General features: G+C 41.5%; 1 protein-coding gene and 1 long non-coding RNA gene across 6 annotated transcripts in view; one reads left to right on the top strand and one right to left on the bottom strand.

Annotated features, from left to right (window-relative positions):
* Nucleotides 1-10,000, top strand: part of LOC119574931 — an 81,689-nt gene that overhangs the window by 43,963 nt on the left and 27,726 nt on the right. For 2 of the 5 annotated variants that reach the window (XM_037922215.1, XM_037922214.1), the window contains exons 1-2: nt 4,820-4,931; nt 5,068-5,221. The exons of 2 other annotated variants lie outside the window; for them this stretch is intronic. The gene's annotated coding sequence lies outside the window, so the exon portion shown is untranslated. Of the gene's footprint in view, nt 1-4,819; nt 4,932-5,067; nt 5,222-10,000 lie in introns of those variants that run through there. One more of the 5 variants, XM_037922219.1, reaches the window with a different exon arrangement.
* On the bottom strand, nt 5,377-5,734 carry LOC119574933. Its single transcript, XR_005228921.1, has 2 exons — nt 5,700-5,734; nt 5,377-5,583 (listed from the first exon to the last, which is right to left on the bottom strand). It is a non-coding gene; the product is annotated as an uncharacterized LOC119574933 (long non-coding RNA).

Genomic DNA, 10,000 nt, shown 5'->3' with positions numbered 1-10,000 from the left:
TGCGTGCTTTGTGTTGCGTGTGTGTGGTATGTGGGGGGTGTGTTTTGTTGGGGGTTGTGTGCGTGGGTGGTGTTGTTTGGGGTGTGTGCGTGGGGTGGGGTGCGTTTTTTGGTGTGTGTGTGTGTGTGTGTTTTGGTGTTTTATAAAATTACATACATATTTTAATATTATATAATATAACATGCAAAACCAATATAATATATGTAATATATAAAATTATAATATATATAGATGAAATAAAATTATATAATTTTTAAAATATATTATATTATAATATTAATATATATATACATATTATTATATTTTATAATAATATATATAATTTATAATTTTTATACATAAAAATTACATCCATACATAAAATATTTTATATCTATTATTTTATATATATCTTTTCTAATATATATATGTATGCATGTATAATTATTTAATATATATATTATTTTATATTTTATTATATATTATAAAAATTATATATATTATTTTTATATATATTAATAAAATTTTAAAATTAATAATATATAAAAATATATATTATAATATAATATATATATTAAAATTATATTTTATAATATATTAAAAATAAAATTTTGGCGTTTTTGGTTTTGGTGTGTGTGGCTTATAGTATATATGTATGTATTTATATATTTATTTTTTATTTCATATATTCATATAAAATATATATATATATAAAAAAAAATAAAATATATATATAAAATATATATATATATATATATATATATAATAAAATATATATATATAGGTAATATACGATCTCCCATAATACATATACATTATATATATATATATATATATTTTATATATTTTATAATAAAAATAAAAATTAAAATATATATGTATGAAATATAAAATTGTAAAATTATATAGATATTGGATTTTCCCAATAGTTATTCTAAAAGAAGTGAGGAAAAAGGGGGAAAGGGGGAAAACGAAATGGGGAAAGGGAAGGGGGGGAAAAAGGGAAAGAAAAATGAGGGGAAGAGGAAGGGGAGAGAATGGAGAGGGGGAGGGAAGGGAGAGAGTTAGGATTAGTGGGGGGGGGGTACTCCCTAATCAATTTGTCATGCGCGGACCTGGAATTGTTTCTTTTTCTCTCTTGTTTCCCGGGTCTTTCCCCCTTCTTTCCCCTCTCTCCCTCTATTGGGGTTTTGACCTTTTCCCCTTTTTCCTTTTAAGGGGACCGGGGTTTTCTCGAAATTTCCCCTTTCTTTTCCCTCTTTTTCCTTTTTTGATAACAAGGCTGCTCTATTCGCCTTCTTCTTTCCTTCGGATAAATGTGAGCGAAATTGACCCCCTCCCCCCCAAAAAAAGATGACAAAGGACCAGAAGCCTAAGGGGAAAAAGACGAAAAAGAAAGAGAGTAACACGAAGGTGCGACCGAGAATTCAGGCTTGGGGATGGGGAAGGTCCAGAATGGAGCGAGACCCCCGACACCGAAGGGAGCGCGGGGGGCGCAGGAAAACCCGGGAAAGGCTCGCACTAAAATCAAAATTGGGGGGAAATAAAAGATACGGCAAAAAATACAAAATACTGTGACAAAAAACATACAATTAAATTTAAAACCACAAAAGGGGTACAAAAAGATACTGTGAATACAACTGATTTCAGGAGGGAAAAAGAGACCGGGAATAAAACAAATCCTTTTTCTCCGTCGGCATTGCCGAGTCTCTCGCATGGGCGCTCGCAAACGAACAGTATCAGTGGTCGTTTACCTGCTTGGATGAATGCGAGGTATGAATGCGTAAGCGCGTGAAGTATCCGTAAGTGCTTTAAATAATGCGTCTGTGCGTAAACATTTAGTGCGTGGATATGTGTGTGAGCTTGTGGTGTATGCGTGTGCGTGTGTCTCCATGTAGTAATGGTTGGGCCTTTTTCGGGCGTTTTGCGTGTACGTGCGTGCGTGACTGATATGCTTCCGTAGGTCAACAGAAATAAGGTTGTTGTGGTCGGTTAGAATCCTGTGCTCAGGCGAGTGAGGAAGCGGGGATTCCCCGCGTTGGGCACGTGAAGGGCCTAACTACATCAATACATATATACACACGCACATATACGCACACACACACACACACACACACACACACACAACACCAAAAACACAAAACCCACACACACACACAACATGAAATTTCACAAGAAAAGAACCCGCAAAAAATAATCCGAAAATATGGGAAAATAGCGTATTTTTGTCTCAAAATTTGGGGGTTTAAATTTCAACGTTCTACCACGGGCCTTTCATGGGCACTCAAAATTTGTTTGTAGGGAAACCCTCCCGGGTCAATTTCCCCTTCCCTTAAAGTAACACAAAGCTAAGAAAAAAAAAAACAACAACAACAAAAAGTCCCCTTAAAATATTTCCAAAGGGGGAAAAAATAAGAAAATTTATCGACCGTCATCGGATACGAAATTTCCCCCCCTCGCGACGCACGCCCCTGGCCGGCCGGGGGGGGGGGGGGGGGGTGGGGGGGGGCTCGGTTTCGCCCACCGATGCCAAAAAAAACGCGAAGGAGGGAGGGGGAAAGAAGCCCGCGGAAGCGGAGGAAACCGAAGCTTGTTTATTTTTCCCCCTGCTGGGTTTTTTTTTCTCTCTGTAAACACCCCCCCTCCTCTCTCTCTCTCTCTCTTCCCCTCCTCTCTCTTTTCTCTCCTCTCCCTCTCTCTTTCTCTCTCCCCCTCTCTCTCCCCTTTTCCCCTCTCTCTCCTCTCTCTCCTTTTCCCCTCCTCTCTTCTCTCTCTCTCTCTCTCTTCTTTCTCCCCTCTTTCTATTTCTCTCTCCTTCTCTCTCTCTTTTCTCTCCTCTCTCTCTCTCTCTCCTCTCTCTATCTCTCATCTATCTCTTCTCTCCTCTCTCTCTCTCTCTCTTCTCTCTTCTCTCTATATATATATATATATATATATATATATATATATATAATATATATAATATCATTCTCTCTCTCCTCTCTCTCTTCTCCTTTCTTCTCCTCTCTCTCTCTCTCTCTCTTTGTCTCTCTAGTATATCTCTGCCTCGCCTACTCGGTTTCCTCTCGTTCTCTCTTTCTCTTCCTCTCTCTCTCTCTCTCTCTCTCTCTCTCTCTCTCTTCTCTCTCTTTCTCTCTCTCTCTCTCTCTCTCTCTGTCTATCTATCTATCTATCTATCTACTGTACCTCTCTCTCTCTCTCTCTCTCTCTCTCTCTCTCTCCCCTCTCTCTATATATTATATATTATTATATATATATATATATATATCTTTCTCTCTCTCTTCTCTCTCTCTCTATCTGTCTGTCTATCTATCTGTCTATCTATCTATCTATCTAAAATCTATATCTATATATATATATATAATCATCTCTCTCTCTCTCTCTCTCTCTCTCTCTCTCTCTCTCTCTCTCCTCTCTCTCTCTCTCTCTCTCTCTCTCTCTCTCTCTCTCTCTCTCTCTCTTTGTCTCTCTAGTATCTACGCGTATATCTCTGCCTCGCCTACTCGGTTTCCTCTCGTCTCTCTCCCACTCTATTATTCCTTATTCCACTTCTCTTTTTCTCTCCCTTCCACCTCCTCCGCAAAGAGAAATCGCTTTTACTCCAGCGCAGCGCCACCGCGGCCGCCGACCCCGCTGAGGCGATGAAATGTGGTGCGGGGGAGAGGGGAGGGGAGGGGGAGGGGGGAGACCCCTTGACACTCGACGATGAGATTAAGAGAGACTTGGAGACAGCGAGAGGAAGGGAGGGAAAAGAGAGAGGGGAAGAAAGGCAAGGAAGAGAGAAAGGGAAAAGGAGAGGAAAGGCGGCAAAAAGAAAGGAGAGGCCGAAGAGGAAAAAGAGACAGAAAGGGAGAGAAACTGAACGGGAGAGAAAGAGGAACGATCGACATCATCAAATCAAGCTGCTCACTTCGCTGCCTTCGCCGGCGGATTTCTCGCTCAGAAAGGAAGGAGGCGAGAGAATTTCAGTCCCCGCGAAGTCTTCCTTTCCTCGCAGCCCCACCGAACCTCCGCCGTCTATTTAGTCGCATTCAGCTATCGCCAGACGGTACGAGAAAAGATCTGTAAAGCCAGTTTCAATATCCCATTGTCATGCGTCTTGTTAAGATCTACTGCCGTCTGCCATCACCTCCATGACTCGTGGCGGGAACCGAAGCCGGTGCTCATCTTATTGTCTCTCCACTGTTATTGTTATAGATATTATTACTTCTGTTATTAGTGCTGCTATCATCATAAGTTTTTTATTATTATCATCATCATCTTTTTCATTTTCATTATCATTATCGTTATTATCATCTATATTATCATTATCAATACATTACTATCATCATTACTACTAATATTCCAATATCGATGCTGTTATTATTATTATTATTATTATAGGCATTATGATCATTATAAAGTTATTAACATTACTAATAGTAATATAAGGTAAAAGGGAACTTCAAGGAAAAGGGAAACGGGCGAGACAAGTGGCGCTCCACTGCCCGCGGCGGCGAGGCTTCGAGCCAGCTGGGTCTGGGGCAGCTAGCGGGCCAGACTCACGGAGGCCACGCTGGGCTGTTATAGCTATTATTATTACCATTTCTCTTTTTGTTGTTTCTATTACTACTACTACTTGTTGTTTTAGTATTATCAGTTTTGTTATCGTTATTATTTTTCATATTATTTTTGACCCTATATACTGGTGTCTTTCCGCGCTCGGTGATGTTTTACCCATAATGCATCTCATTTCACATATCAAATAGTGTATGGTGAGTTTAAAATAAAATTAGAAATGCCTAAAATAAAAAAGAATAATAAAACTAGAAAAATGGCCTCATCAGAGACACAATTGACAGGAAAGTAAGAAACAGTGGAGGAAAGGCTCCGTGCGGGAAACGGGGAAACACGAAGAGGAAAAAGAGTGAGAAACAAAGCTAAGGTGAATTAGTTGAAGGCAAGTATGGAAGGTGAGTATGGAACGTAAGGTAAGTAGCGTATAAGTAGTGTTACATAGAAATAGTGTAGATGTAAATCACGGACCAATGGGAAAGGTAAATCTGCGGATATAAGACACTGGTTTATTCTTATTAAAAAAACACACAGACAAGCACAGGAAAACAGCAAAGCCACGTGATCTTGCAAGGCGGAGTCCGCAGATTCGACACGGGAGGAGGCGGCGAAAGCGTGCGGGGTGGCCCGCGCGAAGCCTTGCTGAGATAGCCAGGCTGGCAAATAAACTTTACTTTAATCGCTACAGGTATTGTTGTTATCATTAATATCATTGTTATCATTATTATCAGTATTCTCATTATAGTCATTGTTGAGGTTTTCCTTATTTAGGCAGTTCCTCTCCTTCGTTCAATATGATCCTTAGATGAGCGGGTATTTCTCCTGGATAATTATATTCACAGGACACATTTCACCAATATATTTACAGTTTGTACAAGGTAAACAAGTGTGCATCCTCAATAAAAAACTGAACATTGGATTGGTCCAGGCTGTGTCTTCTGATAAAGCTTGTTTGCTTGCGAGGTATCCGAGCTCAGCAATTGTCTGCCGTCTTGAGAAGGTACTCGAATGCTCAATACTCGATTCACTTTCATAAAGGAAAAGTGGTGACTGAAAATGGTTTGAGACCTCCATTAACATAGTTATAGTATAATATATACACTAGATATATCATTAATCAAACTGAAACAAGTATTATAATATGCCAATACATTGGCAGTACTCACATATGGTGTGTATGGGCACGGAGCTTGGAGCTAAGTGAAGGTCGTGCTGAATGGGTCACCGACCTTGCTTTGGTCGCGGGAAAGGTACCAAGGAACTCGTACATACGCGCACAAACATACACGAAAGCATCGAAAGAAAATATGTTGGTAATCTCTTATTAGGGAAAACCACACTAACCCTGGACAGTCATTATTATCAACAGCATTATTGAAATGATTATCAAGATGTGTTTGTATGTGTATATATTTATATATTCATATATGTATACATATATGAATATGTGTGGAATTCATGTCGAACAGATTGCAAGCAGAACAACGAAGGGAAGTATAAGAAAACACACGAATATGCCGAAGGCCTTTTCGCATTTATTGCTTCATCAGGGCGTATAAGACTAGAGTTACATAAAGGTATATATACATGTACTAGGCGGGCAGGTCACGTCGGTAATCAGGAGTGCGATGACCTTGGCTAGTTCGTGGCTCCCGGTTGCGGTGTTGTTAGTTGTGTGTATGAACGCCGCTTCTACCATCTTCCTTTGTCGTGGGGGCAGACCTTGTTTAATAATGGAGGCCTGGGACCACTTGGGGAGATGGCCGTCGGAGTCGACGTGAACAACGAAGGCGCCCCCTCTTGTCGTGTCGTCGGCGGGCGCTGCGGTGCTGGTCGATACGTTGTTCATGGAGGGCCCCGTCCGCTGCCTATGTATACCTTATCGCAGCCACCACAAGGTATACTATACACCTGGCTGTGGTCTGCTGTGGCCTGATCTCTTTTCCCTAACGCTGCCTCCGATCTTCTTGCCAGATGTGGTAGTTATCTTCATAGTGTGGCCCACCAGAGCCTCTAGGTGTTCTGTCAGCTGTGAGTGAGGGATGATAATCCTGTGTCTTGTTCTGTGTAGCGTCCCCTCTTGATCTGGTCATGATCTTTTCCGCTTTGCGTCGAAGGTGGCTGAGCAAGGCGCGAGGGTAACGGAGGCGCTGGAATGTGTTGCTGACGTGCTGCATTTCCTCCTCCAGGAACTCCGGGCTGCAGATTCTAAGCGCTCGGAGGAAGAAACCGATGACCACGCCTTCTTTGGTTCGACTGTTGTGGGCAGAGAAATAATGTATGAAATCTTTATTAGTAGGCTCTCTGTATACAGAGAACACCGTGCCCTCAGGTCTTCTATGGATTAAGGTGTCGAGGAAAGGAAGCTGTTCATTCCTCTCCTCTTCGGTGGTGAACTGTATGGAGGGGTGCACTGCATTTAGTCTGTGGAGTTCTTGAAGGTTTGTCCTGGTCGGTACTACAGCAAGGTTGCCATCTACGTAACAAAGCCAGACTACACAATTCCCCACGATGTTCCGGTAGTGGTCAACCTCGAGGGTTTCCATAAGCAGCTGGGCAAGGACTGCTGACAGAGGTGAGCCCACAGCAAGTCCTTGGATTTGCTCGTACTCACGTCCTCGGAATTCGAACGGGCCAAACTCCACGCAGAGGCGGATGAGTGCGACATAATCATCTCTCGGCAGCGGTAGTTCATCCTCGTCCATTCCTGTCAGCGTTCTTTTTGCAGCTCCGATGGCCCCGTCAATCGTTACGTTGGTGAAGAGCGATTTGACGTCGAAGCTGACTAGCTTTTTGCATCTCGAGAGAGGTGCTGCAAGCTTCTTTGCTAACCGGTGTGGGGCACTCCCGGTCCCGTTGGTGATGGGTCTCACGGGGTTTCCTTCTTTGTGGGGTTTTGATGTTCGCACGGATCGTCGGCGTGCGTGGCGTCTCCTCGGGCAGATGCAGCAAAGACTTCCCCTTCTCCGAACATTTGAGGATCCTCCTTGCTGCTCTATTAAACTCTAGGGACCTTGCCTGCGCGTTTCCTGTCCTGGCTTTCTTGTAAATAGATACGTCCGAGAGCAGTATTTCCATCTTACTGACATAATCGGTACCGCCACCCTTATCAGCCGGAGCAATGACAACGGAGTCGTCTCTGCCAAGTTCCTGTAGGGCCTTAATGTACCTAGCAGGAATGGCAGGCTTCCGTCCTTTGGCGCTGGCGACTGCACAGGTCACAACTCCCTGCAGGAATCCTCTCTCAATTGCAGAGAGATTTCTGCGGTAGTTAGGCTCGATAAAGTCAGCCATGCCTTTACTAAGGGTACCAGTGTCGAATTTTAAACCTAAAGACAAGGCTTGCCTTTGGGTCTCTGTGAGAGGTTTGTGTGACAGTTGAACTATCAAGTCATCACGCACCACTTCAGACCGCCCGCTACTAGTACAAGCATCCTCTAACAATCTCTTATGTCTCGCCTTCTGTAGATCGTCCTCTTTCCCAAGTTCAAGGACGAGTCTATGGGGAAGGTGGACCCCCGGAAGGCGGCTCCCCAGCGTCTCCATCTCTTCGATGCACTCACTAACCCCTTCCTCCAGGTAACACTTACCTGAAGGAAGTGTGTGTGTGTAGCACTGTTAGGAAACAGGGTGAGACTTACCTTTGAGATGGGGGGGGGGGGTGCGCTACGAGGGAGAACCTGCTCCTTCACGCACTCCTTCAGGAACCTCATGCGGTTCCTGATGCTTTGGTGTGTTTTCTTGTACTTCCCTTCGTTGTTCTGCTTGCATACATATACATATGTATACACACACACACACACACACCACACAACCACACAACAAAACCACACACCAAAACACACATATATATAAAAATTATATATATTATATTATAATTATATATATATATATATATAATATATATATGCGTCTGTGTGTGTGTGTGTGTGTGTATGTGTGGGGTGTGTGTGTGTGTGTGTGTGGGGTTACGTGTGTGTGTGTGTGTGTGGTGTGTGTGTGTGTGTGTGTGTGTGGGTTGTGTGTGTGTGTGTGTGTAACATATACCACACATATAAACAGATATATTTTATATATATATATATATATATATATATATATATATTATAATATATATATATATTATTGTATGTATGTATGTATGGTATATGTATATTGTGTGTGTGTTGTGTGTGTGTGTGTGTATATAATATGTATATACATATATATATATAATTTTAATATATATATATATATATATATATATATATATATATATATATATATATATATATATATGTATATGTGTGTGTGGTGTGTGTGTGTGTGTGTGTGTATGTGTGTGTGTGTGTGTGTATGTATGTATGTATGTATGTATGTAGGTATGTATGTGTGTGTGTGTGTGTGTGTGTGGTGTGTGTGTGTGTGTGTGTGTGTATATATATATATATATATATATATATATATATAATATATATATATATATATATATATATATATATATATATATCCACCCACACAGCCCGGCCCACAAAAGGCTCCTGAGGGGGTGCCAAGCCAACAATGGAGATCAATAGCGCGTTTTTTGTCGTTGATCCGTGGCGGGGCGGCCAGGCACAGCAACGCCATTGTGTCCACATTCCAAGTCAGATGAGATAAGAATGAGGCTTTTTCATCCATGTCTGTGCGTTTGTTATGGATCCTCGCCGCGGGTTTTACGACGCCTGAGATTCTAGATACTCATTTACGATTTTTTATTCTGATATTATATATTCATATTGAACCCATTTTTTTCTATTAGAGGCTTGTTATCTTTATTATTAACTTCCACGTGTTGTTATATTTTATTATTGTTTAATTAGAATTATCATATGTGTTTAGAAGGGAGACTTAATCCCCCCCCCAACATTTAGCATATTTACCTTTATAGTTAATGGCAATGATCATATCAGTGAGGACGGTAAGACAAGGGCACTCATTAAAGACCGCTTTTCCTAGGAGGCTGGAATTTTACATTCATAATGATTCTCACCTCTGTAGGTCATGTGTTGATATCCAGTCCTTAACTCATAACACGTGTTCTTTTACAACGGTAAAGGTGTAACAATGTGTGAAAATGGAACCAGTGGAGTATCGAGCAGTGATCTGGTCTTTATGCTTGAATGGCCGCACATCGCAAGAGACCTCCGATGAATTGAAAGCTACTCCTATCCCAGGGCGACCCCAGTCTGCCATTGACGAGGACACCATCCATCAAGTGGAGACTGCCATTTTGGAAAGTCGCCTTATTACTGTTCGTCATCTAGTTTAAGATTCCAAGATCATTGCTGGGTCTGTGGACAGAATCGTTAATGACCATCTGCATATGCAAAAGTTGTCTGCACAGTGAGTTTCCCGGCTACTCACACATAAGCAGGAACTAGTCCATTGTTCCAAGGCTCTTTTAACCATGTGAAAAGAAAACCAGGATGACTTTTTGACAGACTAA

Source organism: Penaeus monodon, chromosome 7 (assembly GCF_015228065.2).
Source record: "Penaeus monodon isolate SGIC_2016 chromosome 7, NSTDA_Pmon_1, whole genome shotgun sequence".
Taxonomy (NCBI): domain Eukaryota; kingdom Metazoa; phylum Arthropoda; class Malacostraca; order Decapoda; family Penaeidae; genus Penaeus; species Penaeus monodon.
Note: the sequence above shows the minus strand (reverse complement) of the source record. Positions and strands in the feature narration are given on the sequence as shown.